Source organism: Chiloscyllium plagiosum, unplaced genomic scaffold (assembly GCF_037043375.1).
Source record: "Chiloscyllium plagiosum isolate Xiang-an unplaced genomic scaffold, Cpla_swu_hap1 HiC_scaffold_1, whole genome shotgun sequence".
Lineage (NCBI taxonomy): Eukaryota > Metazoa > Chordata > Chondrichthyes > Orectolobiformes > Hemiscylliidae > Chiloscyllium > Chiloscyllium plagiosum.
Window position 1 is genome coordinate 156,865,799 of NW_028270139.1, and position 17,264 is coordinate 156,883,062.

The following is a 17,264-nucleotide window of genomic DNA, read 5'->3' on the forward strand; positions in this document are numbered from 1 at the left end:
TTCCCTTCCCCCACCTTATCCTAGTTCCAAACTTGTAGCTGAGCACCGCCCTCATGACCTATCTTACCTGCCCATCTTCCTTCCCCCCTTCCCACTCCACCCTCGCTTCCAACCTATCACCATTATTCCACCTCCATCCACCTATTGCACTCTCAGCTACCTTGTACCCAGCTCCATTACCCCCCCCCCCCCCCACCTCCCATTTATCTCTCCACCCTGAGGCTCCAAGCCTCATCCCTGATGAAAGGCTTTTGCCAGAAATGTCGATTTTCCTGCTCCTCGGATGCTGCCTGACCTGCTGTGCTTTTCCAGCACTACACTCTCAATTGTTTTTAGTGAACAACCAGACTGCTAAAATCAAACCAAACCAGAGAAAAGCTGAGCTGGGAGAGCTGGCCACCCCCCTTTCATTGTACAAGTGTTTATCTTTGAAGCTTGAAAGCCTTTTTCCTGAGACAGTACCTGTTAGCTATAATCTAATTGGCCCTAAAACCCTTCCAAGCCAGACTTTTTGAAATCACTGCTTTTACGACCACTCTGAAAAAAAGCCAAGGGCAGCATAGCCTTGTAAGGGAGCAGCATCTTCACAATAGTCAGGATTAACCTAGCGAATGTTCTCCGCACTTCAAACAACGCAAAACAGTTTAAACACCATCCAGGCTAAAATAACCCACATGTTCTGCAAAGCATTTAACCCTTCGTCTGGCACAGACTTGATGGGTCGAAGAGCGCTTTCTGTACTGTAGAACTCTGTAACAATTAACATCCTTCTCTTTATCACTGGTAGTGTACCAGTGCACTAGGGTGGCATGGTGGCTCAGTGGTTAGCACTATTGCCTCACAACACCAGGGACTGGGTTCGATTCCACCCTTAGACAATGTCTATATTGGGTTCCTTTGCTCTGTTTCGCTTTCCTCCCATCATTACAAAGACAGCCGGGTTAGTTACAATGGCAATGATAAATTGCCCCCATAGTGTCTAGTGATGTGCAGGCCAGGTGGATGAGCATGGGAAATGCAGGTACACGTTGGTCTGGGTGGAATGCCCTTCAGAGGCTTAGTGTGGACTCAATGGGCCAAATGGCCTGTTTCCAAACCTTCGGGACTTGATGATTCTAGATAGTACACTATTAAAAATATCATTGATTGGAATGATGCTGTTCTCATAGTGAGCCATTTTATCCAGCATCTTATATTTAATTCTTTGCCCCTACATTTCTGCCCCTCAACCCCTGATTGAAATGTGGAGATGAATGTGAAAGCTGAGATTTTGCCTGCTTATTGAGTTCAAAGCTTTGTGAGAATGTATGAACGGAAACGTCTTTACATATTTCTCTTCCCTTTGCTTCTTGGAAGAGATTAATTCACACCCCCCCAAAAAATGTCACATTCCATGGCGCTGTGGGAAATGAGAGAGGAAACAGGAAGGTAAAGCACTAAAACATCTGGAACTCATTCCTTACTCGGCCAGTAATGAAATATTAAAGCGAGCTGAGGCCCATGCATCTGGGATATTTCTCTGTCAAACTACTATTGTATTTTATTTTGTTTCAGTTAAAGATAGTTTCAAGATTTTGTGTGTGCAGAGTGTGTATATGTCTGTGTGGGTCTCTCTGTGCCAGAGCACAAGGGGATGTGCCACTGTGAATTTGCGTGAGTCAGAGTATGTGCACAGCTTTGTGAATGTGCATGAGTCTGTGCGTGAAAGTGTGCATATGCTTGAGACTGTGTGTGTGTGTCTGTATGTGTGTGTGTGTGCGCGTGCGTGCGCACGTGCACATGATAGAGTATGTGTGTGTGCGCGCATGAGAGTGTGTGTGAGAGAGAGATTGTGTGTGTGTGCATGGGAGAATGTATGTGTGAGAGAGTGTGTGTTTGTGTGTGTGAGAGAGAGAGAGACTGTGTGTGAGAGATTGTGTGTGTATGTGCGAGATAGTGTGTGTGTGAGTACACTATGCATGAGAGAGTGTGTGTATGTGAGTCTGTGTGTGTAAGAGAGTCTGTGTGTGAAAGAAAATGTGTCTAGGGAGTGTGTCTAGAGAGAGTGTGTATGTGTGAGAGAGAGTGGGTGCATGTATGAGAGTGTGTGTGTTCATCTGTATGTCAGTTTGTGAGTCTGTATATACGTGTTCATGTGTGTGCCTGTCTGTGATTGTGATTGGCTATGGCATTGTTACTATGTGTCTGTGTCTTTGTATATGCATTTGTCGGTTTGGGTGTATGTGTCTGTATGTGAGTGCATGTATGTGAGTTTATTTCAGTTTCCAAGTCTATGCATATGTATAACCTTATCAGTACATCGTGTCTGTGTGTACTCATGCAGAATCATTGAATTTAACAGTACAGAAGGCCATTCGACCCATCGTGTCTGTACGAGCTCCTGAAAGAGTTACTCAGCTAGTTCCACTCTCTAGTTATCTCTGTAGCCCTCTAAATTAATCACTTTCACATATTTTTGTGCATTATAGTGTTTCTGTGGTCGTGTGTGTGCATCTGTTAATGTGCAAGTGTGTGAGCAAGTGCAGTTTTATTAGAATGTTTATGTGCTTTTGTATGAAATTATGTTTATGTACCAGTATTTGAGATAGCACGTGTGGAAGAGTGGAGACACAGGTTTGTGTGTTTGCGCATATGTGAGAGTTTGTGTGGTAATATGTGTGTGTGTGAAGGCAGTATGAGACAATGTCTGTAGGTATGAGTGTAAGAGTGTATGGCAGTGTATGTCAGTGTGTTTGAGTATGTGGGTGTTAAAGGGGTATCAGTGCATTGAGTATGGGAGATGGGAGGTCATGTTGTGGCTGTACAGGATGTTGATTAGGCTATTTTTGGAATATTGTGTGCAATTCTGGTCTCCTTCCTATCAGAAGGATGTTGTGAAACTTGAAAGGGTTCAGAAAAGATTTCCAAGGATGTTGCCAGGCTTGGAACTATAAAGAGAGGCTGAATAGGCTAGGGCTGTTTTCCCTGGAGCATCAGAGACTGAGGGGGCAACTTATACAAGTTTGTAAAATCATGACAGCATGGACAGGGTAAATAGACAAGGTATTTTCCCCAGGGTGAAGGAATCCAAAACTAGAAGCATAGGTTTAAAGTGAGAGGGGAAAAACTTAAGGGGCAACTTTTTCACACAGAGGGTGATGCATGTATGGAATTAGCTACCAGAGGAGATGGTGGAGGCTGGTACAATTACAACATTTAAAAGACAGCTGGATGGGTAGATGAATGGGAAGAGTTTAGAGGGATATGGGCCAAGTACTGGCAAATGGGACTAAATTAATTTAGAACAGCTGGTTAGCATAGATAAGTTGGTTGAAGGGTCTGTTTCCATGCCTCCCAAGTGTTTGATTGTCAGCATGTGTGACTGTGTGTTTGTGAATGACTTGACATGTGTGCGTGTGCTTGTGTGTGAGTGAATGCATGTATCAATGCTTACATCTTCATGAGTTGCGTGTAAGTGAGAGAATAAGTATGACAATGAGTGTGGGGGTGTTTCTTAGTTATCTTCTTTTAAAAATATATTTTTCTCATTCCAGTTTTTGTTTACAGGCACCTCCTCTTCTGAAAGTGATGACCTATTACAACAAGCCAGGTGCCTATCCAACCTCACCTTCGTATTTTTCACATTGGAGTTCAAGGTTACATTGTTATTTGCCTGCAATACACATCATGATTGTGCCCTCATCGATATGTTCATGTTCCAGAGGAAGTTACTGAAAAACATCTCATTGCTTCTGCAGGATTTAACTCAATCACAGCAAGGGGACAGCGGCGAATTTGTTGGTAATATTCTGGTCTTGAAGTCAGATGGTGAAAAATGTGTTGCTGGAAAAGCGCAGCAGGTCAGGCAGCATCCAAGGAGCAGGAGAATCGACGTTTCGGGCAGAAGCCCAAACGTCAATTCTCCTGCTCCTTGGATGCTGCCGGACCTGCTGCGCTTTTCCAGCAACACATTTTTCAGCTCTGATCTCCAGCATCTGCAGTCCTTACTTCCTCCTTGAAGTCAGATGGTGGTGAGTGTGAATCTTGCCCGAGGGACTGAGGAGCAAAATCCAGGCTGACTGCCCACTGTATCACTTAGCGAGTGCTGTATTGTTAGAGGTTGGGTACACAATGGTAAACTGAGGCTCTGACTGAACTCTCAAGTGGCTGTAAAAGATCTCATGACTGCTCTCTGAGGAAAAGCAACAAAGGTTTGCCTGGTGATCTGGCAACACCTAAATGGACAAAAAGCAGATCATCGGGAAACAATCAACCGTACAGAAAACGTTTGCTTCGTAAAAACCGAAAGAACTGCAGATACTGTAAATCTGAAACGAAAACAGAAATTGTTGGGAAGGTTCAGCAGGTCTGGCAGCATCTGTGGAGAGAAATCAGAATTAATGTTTTGGCTGCGGTGACCTAAATGCTAACTCTAATTTCTCTCTACAGATGCTGCCAGACCCGCTGAGCTTTCCGCAATTTCTGTTGATTACTTTATATATGTTTTGTAGCACAACATCCACACAACATGCATTGAGGCATCCTGACATTTTTTCATGCAGATACTGGTGGAAGTATAGAATACTTTGCCTGAGAGGGTCTTTGAGGTCACTGTTGCAACTTCTAAGAAGTATTTAGATAAGCCCTTAAAAGGCCAGGTCATAGTAGGCTACAGACTAAGTGTGGGTAACTGGGTTAGTGTCATTTAGTGTTTGTTGGTTAGCATAGGGCCGAAGGTCCTGTTTCTGTGATGTCTGCCATTATAACTAGATCAGTCAAGATCTTGTTGAATAGTGGAGCAGGTTTGAGGGGCCGAATGGTCTACTTCTGCTTCTGTTTCATATGTTCATATCTAACCAGATGGAAAACATTCATATAGTCAATAACAGCCATGAAGGAGACAAGGCAAATTTCTTTTGAACAGCAGATAAATGTGATCTAGGATGCACTATCTGAAAGCGTGGTGTAAAAGCATTCAAAAGAATCTTTCAGAAGAAAATTTACTCATTTCTAAACAAAGGAAAAATATTGACATCACAAAAACAGGATCTTCGGCCCATCATGGGGCAAGACCAGCAAAATAGCACCAACTAGAATGATGCCTTAGGTAAAGGGAAGACTGTTTAGAACAGAGGTGAAGAGATAAGGAGAAACTTCTTCAGCTAGAGAGCGGTGAATCTATGGAATTCACTGCCACAGAAGGCTGTGGAGGCCAGGTCAATGAGCATATTTAAGACAGAGATAGATAGGTTCTTGATTGTCAAGGGGATCAAGGGAGAAAGCAGGAGAATGGAGTTGAGGCTCCAGCCCAAAATGTCGATTTTCCTGCTCCTCGGATGCTGCCTGACCTGCTGTGCTTTTCCAGCAACACACTCTCAACTCTTATCTCCAGCATGTGCAGACCTCACTGTCTCCTTGAGAGACGTATCAATCATAATTGAATGGCGGAGCAGACTCGATGGGCTGAATGGCCTAATTTCTGCTCCTATGTCTTATGGTCTCAAGTTTTGATGACCACACTTGAGAAGGAAAACAATTGACAAGAATGGTTCCAGTGACGATGAACATCAGGTACAAAGGTAGACTGGCAACATTGGGACTTTTCTGTTTACAGAGAATATACAGGCAATATCAAGTAAGGTCCCGTACCAGGGTATGGAGGGATTACCTTATGAGTAAAAGCTAATCAGGTTGGGATGTAGTCACTGGAATTCAGAAGAATGAGAAATGCTCTCATTGAAACATTTGGGGTTCTTAAGGAATTTTTAAGAGAGAAGTTTTCTCCATTTTTGGAAATGTTGAGAACCAAAAGGCAGAGATTTCAGGTGATTGGCAGAAGAGTCAAACAGGTTACACAAGGAAAAGCGTTTTTATACAGTGAACGGTTCAGATTTGAGAGGTGTATCCTGACAGTGCCGTGGATGCAGATTCAACCATGCTTTTCTAAAGGGAAGTAGCTCATTATCTCAACAGAGAAAAAAAAATAAGGCTAAAGGGAAAGCCAAAGGCACAGATCCAGCTAAGCAGAACTTAGAGAGAGCCAGCATAAATATCAGGCTGAATGGCCCTCCATGTATTCAATTGGCATTCTATGGTCCTTTCACTGCACTTCTACATTTTTGGCTTCTTATACATTTTCACTGTTCTTGGAGTGATGTTGGGATTTAATTTTCTCAACAATTATCAATTCTCAAAGGAAAAAGAGCAGAAAAAAACAGACATATCGAAACCTTGTCTCTAAACACTTTTATGACTCTGTGCAACAGAAAAAGAGACTAGACTGTAATACAGACGAGATCTTTGTGACAGTTCCATTTCTCACACGGTCTACTAGTGCCTTTGCTAAGCAGCTTTACAATTGTGCCAAATTTGACTCACTGAAGACCATTAATAGCGCGCAGGGGATGTAAAGATATGAGAGGGAGCTAAGCAATACAGCACAGTTGAATGGAAGCAAGATATTCTCACAGTTGGAAGGAACTCAGAACTTGGAAGCAGAGTAGCTGCAGTTTGCTGACGTTAGCTGTGGGTCAATAGATAGCACTCTGCCTCTGATCCAGAAGGTTGTGGATTCAAACCTCATGCCAGAGTCTTGGTTGCTGTGCTTCTTACAGCATGACAATACCTTTATGTCCAAAGGACTTCCTTGGCTGTAAACAGCTTTGAGGTGCTCTGAAGTTGTTGGAGAAGTGCTATATCAGAACAGGAATGCTGCATCATTGGTTTACAGAGCAGTGTGATGCCAACAGTATGGGTTCAATTCCCATCACCATGAAGGACTCGCCTCCTCAACCTCTTCCCTCACCACAGGTCTGGTGGCCCTCAGGTTAAATCATCATCAGTTGATTCTCTCTAATAAGAGAGCAGCCCTCATGGACTGCTAAGACTACGGAGAGTGTGTTGTTGGAAAAGCACAGCAGGTCAGGCAGCATCCGAGGAGCAGGAAAATCGATGTTTCGGGCCGGAGCCCTTTATCAGGAATGATTCCTGATGAAGGCCTCTGGCCCGAAAGGTCAATTTTCCTGCTCCTCGGATGCTGCCCGACCTGCTGTGCTTTTCCAGCAACACACTCTGAATTCTGATCTCCAGCATCTGCAATCCTTACTGCCTCCTAAGACTATGGAGACACAACAATGCTCCATATGCCTAATACTCCATTCAATGCAATGGCAGGTAATCTTTGGCCCATATCCCATAATATGTTTGCTTAACAAAGATTTACCCATTTCAGATTTAAAATTAACAATTGATTCAAGAGAATTCCTAACCCGCACCACCCTTTGCATGTGGATGTGTTTTAACATCTCTCCTAAATGGTCCGGCCATAATTCTCAGTGTTTTGGGTGTTACTCGCGAACACCCAGTTTGGGTTCTGCTGTGGTCACTCAGCTCCTGACCTTATTTGATTCAAACATGGACTAAAGAGCTGAATTCCAGAGGTGAGGTCTGAGCCCTTGACTTCAAGACTACATTCAGCCGAGTGTGACATCAAGAAGCCCTAGAAAATTGGAAATCAGGATCAAACCCTCTGCTGGTTGGAGTCATATCTGGTACAGAGGAAGATGGTTGTCATTGTTTGAGGTCAGACATCTCTGAAGGGTAGTGTCTGAGATCCAACCATCACTTCCTTCCATCATAAGTTCAAAAGTGGGTACGTTTGCCAATGATTGCACAATGTTCTGCAATATTTGCAACTCCTCAGACACCAAAGAATTCCACGTTCAAATGTAACAAGATCCGGACATTATCCAGGCTTGGGCTGAGAAATGGCAAGTTACATTCATACCACACAAATAAGAGATAATCTAACCACCACCCATTGATATTCAATGATGTTACCATCACTGAATTGCCCACTATCAACATCTTAGGGGTTATCATTGACTAGAAAATCATCTGGATTCACCACATAAATATATTGGTGACAAGAGCAGGTCAGAGGCTAAGAATGTTGACTCCCCAAAGCCTGTCCACCATCTACAAGGCACAAGTGAGGAGTGTGATAGAATACTCCCCATTTGTTGGAATGGATGCAGCTCCAGTAACACTCGAGAAGATTGATACCATCAAAGACAAAGCAGCCCACATCCATTCCCTCCATGACCAACACAGAGTAGCAGTCTGTACCATCTAAAAGTTGCACTGCAGAAATTCACCAAAGATCATTAGACAGGTCTTCCAAACCCACAATCACTTCCATCTAGACAGGCAAGGGCAGCAACTACATAGGAACACCACCACCGAAACGTTGCATTCTGAGCCACTCACCATCCTGACTTGGAAATATGTCATTGTTCCTTCAATGTTGTTCATGTCAAAACCCTGGAATCTCTCCCAAAAAGCGCTGTGGATCAACCCACAGCATATGGGTCTGCAGCAACTCAAGAAGGCAGCTCACAACCACTCTATCAAGGAGGGCTAAGGACGGACAAGAAATGCTGGCTCAGCCAGTGACACCCACATCCCATGAGTGAATAAAGTAAATTCTCAGACTCTGGCCCGTAGTACTAGAATCTCAGTGGAAATAGTTTATCTTTATCTACCCTGTTGCTTCCTGTTAATAAACGCAATCTTTTCTCTCCTTGATGACACAAGACAGTATGCTAAATAAAGACTGGGGAGCAAAGTGTGATCTCAGAGTGACAGAAGGTCAGCCAAGTTTCCATGCAAAACTGGTGAGAGATGGAGAAGAAATGCCTGTTTGTTGTTTTGATGTTGCAGTGATGAACCGGTCAGTAGCACACTGCAGCCTTCAGCCACTCAAAGAAATTGACTTCTCGACAGTGTAGTAACCCACAGACTCTCTCCCCTGCTCTCCCACCCTGAAAGAGACTCTCAACATTTGCCAACTTTGACCGTAGCTGTCGGCAACACAGGAGCAGCGACGACAACAAACTGTGTTTATGTTGCAGCTACAATGCTGTAAAATGATCAAAAGTGCTTCACAGGAGCAGTATAAAGCAGAAGTTAACGGCCAGCAACCTAAGATGATGTTGGGGCAGATTGCCGGAACATTGGACAAGAATGTCAGTTTACAGACAATTATAGATTGCTCACAGATCAGGAAAGAAGGCCATTCATCCCATTGTGTAGGCATTGAAAGAATAATGTATCTCGTGCCACTCCCTTGCCTTTCCCCAAGAGCCCTCTTCCTATAGATTACTTACAGTGTGGAAACAGGCCCTTTGGCCCACCAAGTCCACACCAACCCTCTGAAGAGCAACCCACCCAGAGCTATTCCTCTACATTTACCCTTTCACCGAACACTACGGGCAATTTAGCATGGCCAATTCACCTAACCTGCACATTTTGGGACTGTGAGAGGAAACTGGAGCACCCAGAGGAAACCCACGCAGACACGGGAAGAATGTGCAAACTCCACACAGTCAGTTGCCTGAGGCGGGAATTGAACCCGGGTCTCTGGCGCTGTGAGGCAGCAGTGCTAACCACTGAGCCACCGTGCCACCCATTGGATAGTGATCCAATTCCCTTCTGAAAACTAGAATTAAACTTACTCCCAGGCAGTGCATTCCAGTTCCTAACCACCAGCCAAATTAAAAAAAGATTTTCCTCATGTCATGCCTGATTCTTTTGTCAAGTACTTTATTTGGAGTCCTCAGCATTGCAATCATTCCTATAATGGGAACAGCTTCTCCCTGTCTACTCTGTTCTGATCTCTCGATTAGAAATCTCTGTCAGATCTCCTCTTAAGTTTCACGAAGGAGAACAGTTTCAACCTCTCTCATCTATCGGCATAATTGAAGTCTCTCATCTCTGGGACCATTATCATAAATCTGCACCTGCTCTCCAATGCTTCATGATCTTCCTCAAAAGCAGCATCTACAAATTTACAAAATAGTTGTGTTTTACTCTAGTTTAACATAATCTCCTTCATAGAATCCCTGCAATATGGAAACAGGCCCTTTGGCCCAACAAGTCCACACCGACCCTCCAAAGAGCAACCCATCCAGACCCATTCCCCTACCCCATGATCCTATATTTATCCCTGACCAATGCAACTAACCTACACATCTATGAACACGATGGGAAATTTAGCATGGCCAATTCATCTGACCTGCACACCTTTGGATTGAGAGAGGAAACTGGAGCACCCGGAAGAAACCCACACAGACATGGGGCAATGTGCAAACTCCACACAGAAAGTTGTCCGAGGCTGAAATTGAACTCAGGTCCCTGAGGTTGTGAGCCACCATGTCACCCTTAATTTTGTATTTTATGCCACTATGTGTAAAGCTCAGAATCCCACATGTACCATTAAACGGCTGTCTCAGCCTACCCTGCCATCTTTGGGCGGCATGGTGGCACAGTGGTTAGCACGCCAGAGACCCGGGTTCAATTCCCGACTCAGGTGACTGACTGTGTGGAGTTTGCACAATCTCCCCGTGTCTGCGTGGGTTTCCTCCGGGTGCTCCGGTTTCCTCCCACAGTCCAAACATGTGCAGGTCAGGTGAATTGGCCATGCTAAATTGCTCGTAGTGTTAGGTAAAGGGGCAAATGTAGGGGAATGGGTGGGTTGCGCTTCGGCGGGTCGGTGTGGACTTGTTGGGCCGAAGGGCCTGTTTCCACACTGTAAGTAATCTAATCTAATCTTCAACACTCTTTTCTCCTACTCTCCTGTTAGAATTGTACTTTTTATTTTATATTACCTTGGTGTGTGCTCAGCATTAAATTTCGCTTCCACTTGCTTGCCAATTGTATCACCTTGCCTGTGTCCCTTTGTAGATTAACAATATCCTTCACACAGTTCACAACATTTCCAAGTTTTGCATCATTCTGTCACTCAGCCAGTTTTCACATCTATGTAGCTATTGTCTCTTTCATTCCTTGAGCTGTAACATTACTTGTGTTAGCCATGTTGTGTGGCAAGTTCATGTATACAAGAACAACAGCATTGCCCACATAAACTCGCTGTTATTTCTTCATCATCAAACGTTATAGTTGTAAACCATATTCCAATACAAATTTACAAAATAGTTGTGTTTTACTCTAGTTTAACATAGTGTGTGGCATTCCTTAATTAGTCTTTATTTGACCAAGTGAGCATTGCTAGTTTACCTATCAGATATGCTAAACCTACTGGTCGATAGTTGTTTTTAGATTAGATTACTTACAGTGTGGAAACAGGCCCTTCGGCCCAACAAGTCCACACCGACCCACCGCAGCGCAACCCACCCAGACCCATTCCCCTACATTTACCCCTTCACCTAACACTACGGGCAATTTAGCATGGCCAACTCACCTAACCTGCACATTTTTGGATTGTGGGAGGAAACCGGAGCACCCGGAGGAAACCCACACAGACACGGGGAGAACGTGCAAACTCCACACAGTCACCTGAGGCGGGAATTGAACCCGGGTCTCTGACGCTGTGAGGCAGCAGTGCTAACCACTGTGCCACCGTGCTGCCCACTTGTTATTATCCTTCTGCGTCTGCTTTACTGAGGGTGTAACATTTACAATTCTCCTGGCACCACTCGTGCATTTGAGGAGGGCTGGATAATTATGACCAGCGTCATAGGGAGAAGAGCACGCTATTCAGGCTATCAAGCCATTGGGGCGGCACGGTGGCTCAGTGGTTAGCACTGCTGCCTCACAGCACCAGGGTCCCAGGTTCGATCCTAGTCTCAGGTGACTGTCTGTGTGGAGTTTGCACATTCTCCTCGTGTGTGCGTGGGTTTGCTCCGGTTTCCTCCCACAGTCCAAAGAAGTGCAGGTCAGGTGAATTGGCCATGCTAAATTGCCCATAATGTTAGGTGCATTAGTCAGAGAGAAATGGGTCTGGGTGGGTTACTCTTCAGAAGGTCGGTGTGGACTTGTTGGGCTGAAGGGCCTGTTTCCACACTGTAGGTAATTTCATCTCTCTCAAAGTCATTTTCCTGCCCTATCTCCAAATCCTCTTGATTAGTTACCAGATGTCTACCAAGGTCTGTTGGGAATCCGCGGAATGATTGAGTGGATCAAGACTGAACACAATACTCAGATAAGATCTCACCAGAGGCTTTAGTTAATGGCAGCAAGACATCTTTATTCCTCTACTTAAATACTCTTTGCATTGAAGGCCAAGACACCATTTGCCTTCCCAGTTGCTTCCTCATCATCAAGGACACCCAGCTCACTTTGGACAGCCAAAGCTCTCAATCTTTTATCATTAACTAAATAGTCTATCTTTCAGATTTTTGTTCCAAACTGAATTACACTGAGTTTAATCACATTCTGTTCCATCTGTGAGTCCTCTTAACCTGTTGAAAACAGCTCATAAGTACATTCCCATCCAGTTTGGAGTTATTTGTAAGATAAGAAATATGACAATTGATGTTTACATTACATTGGTTTACTTTTATTAACATTACTTTGCTTGACTTTAACTTAACAATCCATCCCACACTGCAACACACTTGATGGTTGAAATAAAACTTACCTACAACTGGTCCCCCCATGCAGTGAATTCTATAGAACCATAACACATAAGTGTGGAAGTAAGGCTATTCGGCCTATTGAGTCCACTCCACCATTTAATCATGGCTGATGGGCGTTTCAACTCCACTTACCCGCACTCTCCCCGTAGCCCTCAATTCCTCGTGAGATCAAGAATTTATCAATCTCTGCCTTGAAACACCCAACATCCCAGCCTCCATGGGCCCCATGGCAATGAATTCCATAATCTCACCGCTCTCTGGCTGAAGAAATGTCTCCTCATTTCCATTCTAAATTGACCCCCTCTAATTCTAAGGCAGTGCCCATGGGTCTTAGTCTCCCCGCCTAATGAAAACAACTTCCCAGCGTCCACTCTTTCTAAGCCATGCATTATCTTATAAGCTTCTATTAGATCTCCCCTCAACTTTTTAAACTCTAATGAAGGATCCTCAGCCATTCATCGCATGTTAGGCCTACCATTCCAAGGATCAGTGTGAATCTCTGCTGTACAATCTCCAGTGCCAGTATGTCCTTCCTGAGGTATGGGGTCTGAAATTGCACACAGTATTCTACATGGGGCCTAACTAGAGCTTTATAAAATCTCAGAAGCAAGTCGCTGCTTTTATATTCCAACCCTCTTGAGGTAAATGACAACATTAAATTTGCTTTCTTAATCACAGACTCAACCTGCGAATCAACTTTTAGAGAATCCTGGACTAGCTCTCCCAGGTCGCTTTGTACATTGGTTTTATGAATTTTCTCACTGTTTTAAAAATAGCCCATGTCTGTGTTCTTTTTTACAAAGTGCAAGACCTCGCACTTGCTCACGTTGAATTTCATCAGCCATTTCCTGAACCACTCTCCTAAACTGTCTAGATCTTTCTGCAGCCTCCCCACTTCCTCAGAACTACTTGCCTGTCTGTCTAACTTTGTATCATCGGCGAACTTCACCAGAATGGCCCCCAGTCTCTTCATCCAGATCATAAAGTGAACAGCTGCGGCCAATCACTGAACCCTGGGGTCCCCACTTGTCACCAGCTGCCATTCCAAAAAAGAACCTTTTATCCCAACTCTCTGCCTTATTCCTACGTAAATCTAGCCCACTACTTTTTTTTTTTAATACCGTTACATACAAAAGTGCAGACAATACAGACCCAGCAAGGTAGGGTCTTTTTTTATTTTTTTTATTTTTTTTTTTCCTTTTTTTTTCTAAATAATTTAACCCCCACACTACCACCTAAGTGCAGTAGTGCTTATTTTATCCCCAGCACCCATGGTGTGTGTGTGCAGGTGTGAGACACAGTGAAAGACACAAAGTGCACCAATCTTTATTCAATTTCCACCACCAGGAAGATAGGAAGACACCCGGGTGGCCAGTGACAAACACTGCCCTTCACATCAAAGGGCAGTGCTGTGTGATTCTAGCCCACTACTCACTGTGGTCCATAATTTACCCTCACTTGGTCTCCTGACCATACACCCCTTACTGACAGTGCAATGTGAAAGGACGGTCTCTTAGATAAAGCCATTAGTGAATCATTAACTATGTCAGCTATCTTCCACAGTAATTAAGATCAAATGAACCAACTGATTTTAGCAGAATGACAGACAACCCTTACTACCAGGCATTTTCCTATTTGGCAATCGGACCTAATTCATTTGAAGTTTGTTAGTTCTACATCAGAGCCTAGCTCTGAATCTATGTTTGAGCCTGAAATAAAATCATCAGAGCTTACCAAGTAAACCCAATTCATGATTTACTTCGTATTTTTTTCACAGATTTAACCTCCACACCATAAGCCCCTCACTAACTTCACAATTTCCACCTTTACTTGTCTTAGCATTCTTGAATGCATCTCATCTGGTCCTGATGATTTAATGTGTTTAAGAACAGCTTGTCTAATACCAGTTTGATTATTTGTTTAGTTCAAGTCTTTGAAGGTGTGGCCAGGTAAGTCAGAATAGTTGTTAAGAAGTTTATAGGATCCTTGGGTTTATTAATCGAAGCATAAGGTATGAAAGCTTACCTGCTACATTAGTCAGACCGCTATGTTCATTCCTGGGCATCTTATTTAAGGAAGGATAATAAAACCTTGGAGAGACTTCAAAGGAGACTTACTAGAATTAAACCGGGAATGAAGGATTTTAGATGCAAGGAAAGATTAGAGAAATTCCCCTTGCAGCAGAGAAGATTAGGAAGTGTTCAAAATTAAGAACAAATTTGACAGAGTCAAAAAGGGTATTCTTTTCCCACTAGTTAGGGGGCAGTATGGTGGATCAGTGGTTAGCACTGATGCCTCACAATGCCAGGAACCAAAGTTCAATTCCAGCCTTGGGTGACTGTCTGTGTGAAGTTTGCACATTGTCTGCGTGGGTTCCTCCCATAGTCCACAGATGTGAAGGTGAGATGCATTGGCTTATTGGGATGTCCAGATTAGCTGGGGTGGGGAGGGGGTTTAACAAGGATAGGGTAGGGGGGTGAGTCTGGGTAGAGAGTTGGTATGGACTTGTTGTGCCAAATGACATGCTTTTACACTGTCAGGATACTTGGTCTGTCAGTAACTAGGTGTCACGATTTCAAGATTGTCAGCAAGAGAGCGAAGAGTAAGAGGAGGAGAAACTTCCTTACTCACAGAGTTGTTCGGATTTGAAACGCACTGCCTGAAGAGTAGTGAAGATTGATTCCATGGGAGGTTTCAAAAAAGAGCTGGATATATATTTGAAAGTTAGAGGACTGCAGAGATAGGGCTGGAGAGTCGGACTAACTGGGCAGCTCTTTCGGGAGACAGTTACAGACACGATGGGTTGAATGGCCTTTTTCTCACTGTAAAAATTTATGATTATGATTCTTTAAAAAATGACCCAAAGAGGAAAGAGAGTTTTAAAGAAGCAAAGGTTTCGGGAGGGCTGTCCAGAGCTTATGGCCGAGGAAGATGCAGTCATGACCATCCAAATTGGGGATTGCTTAAGAGACCAGAACCCAGGCTTCTCAGGTATTGGCAGAGATAGGGAGATGGAAATGAAGCAAAAATTAAAATTAGAACATGACCTAAGCAAGAGCAGGATATATATTTGTATGTGATGACGTTAGAGAGCTACAGAGACAGGCCAGTGGGGAAGCTTCTCGGATGCTGCCTGAACTGCTGTGCTCTTCCAGCACCACTGATCCAGAATCTGGTTTCCAGCATCTGCAGTCATTGTTTTTACCTCGTTGATTTTAACCCTACTGCGAATCCTCTTGCAAGGATGCCTGCCTTGAAGAAGTTTTCCTCCTCTCTCTACAAGAATCTCAGGGAGTCTCTTTCTCACTGCAACTCCCAGGTCATTTCCTCTGCCCTGAAGCTCTTCAACCATGTCGTGAAACAAACTCGCTACCACAGCCACATTTGCTTCCTTAGTGCCTGCCTCCGTAACCAACTCATCCCACACGGACTCCGGACCACCTTAAAACCAGCAGAGTTCGGACCCGAACAGGACAAACAGTACAGACTACAGATTCAAAAACACCAGCAACGGTTCTCCTTCAAAATCCTCCGCTCCACGCTTGCAGCAATGCACCAGCACCTAACCTCTCTACAGTCAGCCCTGCCTCAGCTGAGGGTCACACTCTCTCAGAATTGCAAAGGACCCACTCTGTACTACATCCTCAGGAGAATCCATACTCTCAACAAACAGTATTTCAATTCCATCTCAAACATCAAAAACTGTAAGTACAACAAACTTTTATCCACCCACCTCCATAACCAGCACTCCTCAAACATTCCAGAAGATTCCCCTGGCCTCGGAATCTATTCCATCATTAGCCATGCAGCTGCCACCCCCACGCTGATTGATGATGTCACTTCCGCCCCCATCATGGCCACTCCCACAACCACTTCCACCCCTCACAATTCCTCATGCATCACACGTGACATCACTTCCGCCCTTCAAATCATTGCTGATGCCACTTGCTCAGTGACTTCCGCCAACCCTACTGCCGTGGTCACCACCACTTCCACCCCCAACAGTGCCACTCACCTGTATTCTGCTGACATGCCCCCCACAGACCCCACTCATCACTATCCCCACCCCCAGAACCCCGAGGGGAACACTACCCCTGCTCATGACTCCACCCCCATTCCCCCCACCATCACACCCACTCCAGTTACAGGATCCGCCCCACTCCCAGCTCTACACCCACACCAGCTCCCAGCTCCCAGCCCTGCCAAGTTTTCACCATTTCCCCAGACCTCCCCCTTACTGAGGACGAACAATCAATCCTCAGCAAAGGACTCACCTTCATCCCCCTCCGTCCACGCATCAATGAATTTAATACACGCCGTGACGTCGAACAATTCTTCCGTCGCCTCCGCCTCCGCCTCCGAGCTTACTTTCACAATCAGAACTCCCGCCCACCTTCCGAGGACCCCTTCGCCCACCTCCAACACACTGCATCCACCTGGACACCCCGCACTGGCCTATTACCTGCCCTCGACCTCTTCATTTCCAACTGCTGCCGGGACATTAACCGCCTCAACCTGTCTACCTCCCTCCCCCACTCCAACCTCTCACCCTCACAACGCGCAGCCCTCCAATCCCTCTGCTCCAATCCAAACCTCACCATCAAGCCAGCAGATAAAGGGGGCGTAGTGGGAGTCTGGCGCACTGACCTCTACATCGCTGAAGCCAAACGTCAACTCGAGGACACCTCTTCCTACTGCCCCCTCGACAATGACCCCACCCCCCATCACCAAACCATCATCTCCCAGACCATACAGAACCTCATCACCTCAGGAGATCTCCCACCCACAGCTTCCAACCTCATAGTCCGGGAACCCCGCACTGCCCGGTTCTACCTCCTTCCCAAGATC

At 44.9% G+C, this 17,264-nt stretch overlaps 1 long non-coding RNA gene across 1 annotated transcript in view; it reads right to left on the minus strand.

Moving 5' to 3' along the window:
* The window catches only part of LOC148152249 (uncharacterized), a 152,186-nt gene extending 136,006 nt beyond the window's left edge, over nt 1-16,180 (minus strand). Inside the window, exon 1 of the long non-coding RNA XR_015760050.1 lies at nt 16,150-16,180. This is a non-coding gene — a long non-coding RNA (uncharacterized LOC148152249). The remainder of the gene's footprint in view (nt 1-16,149) is intronic.
* Between the last annotated feature and the right edge of the window lie 1,084 nt (nt 16,181-17,264).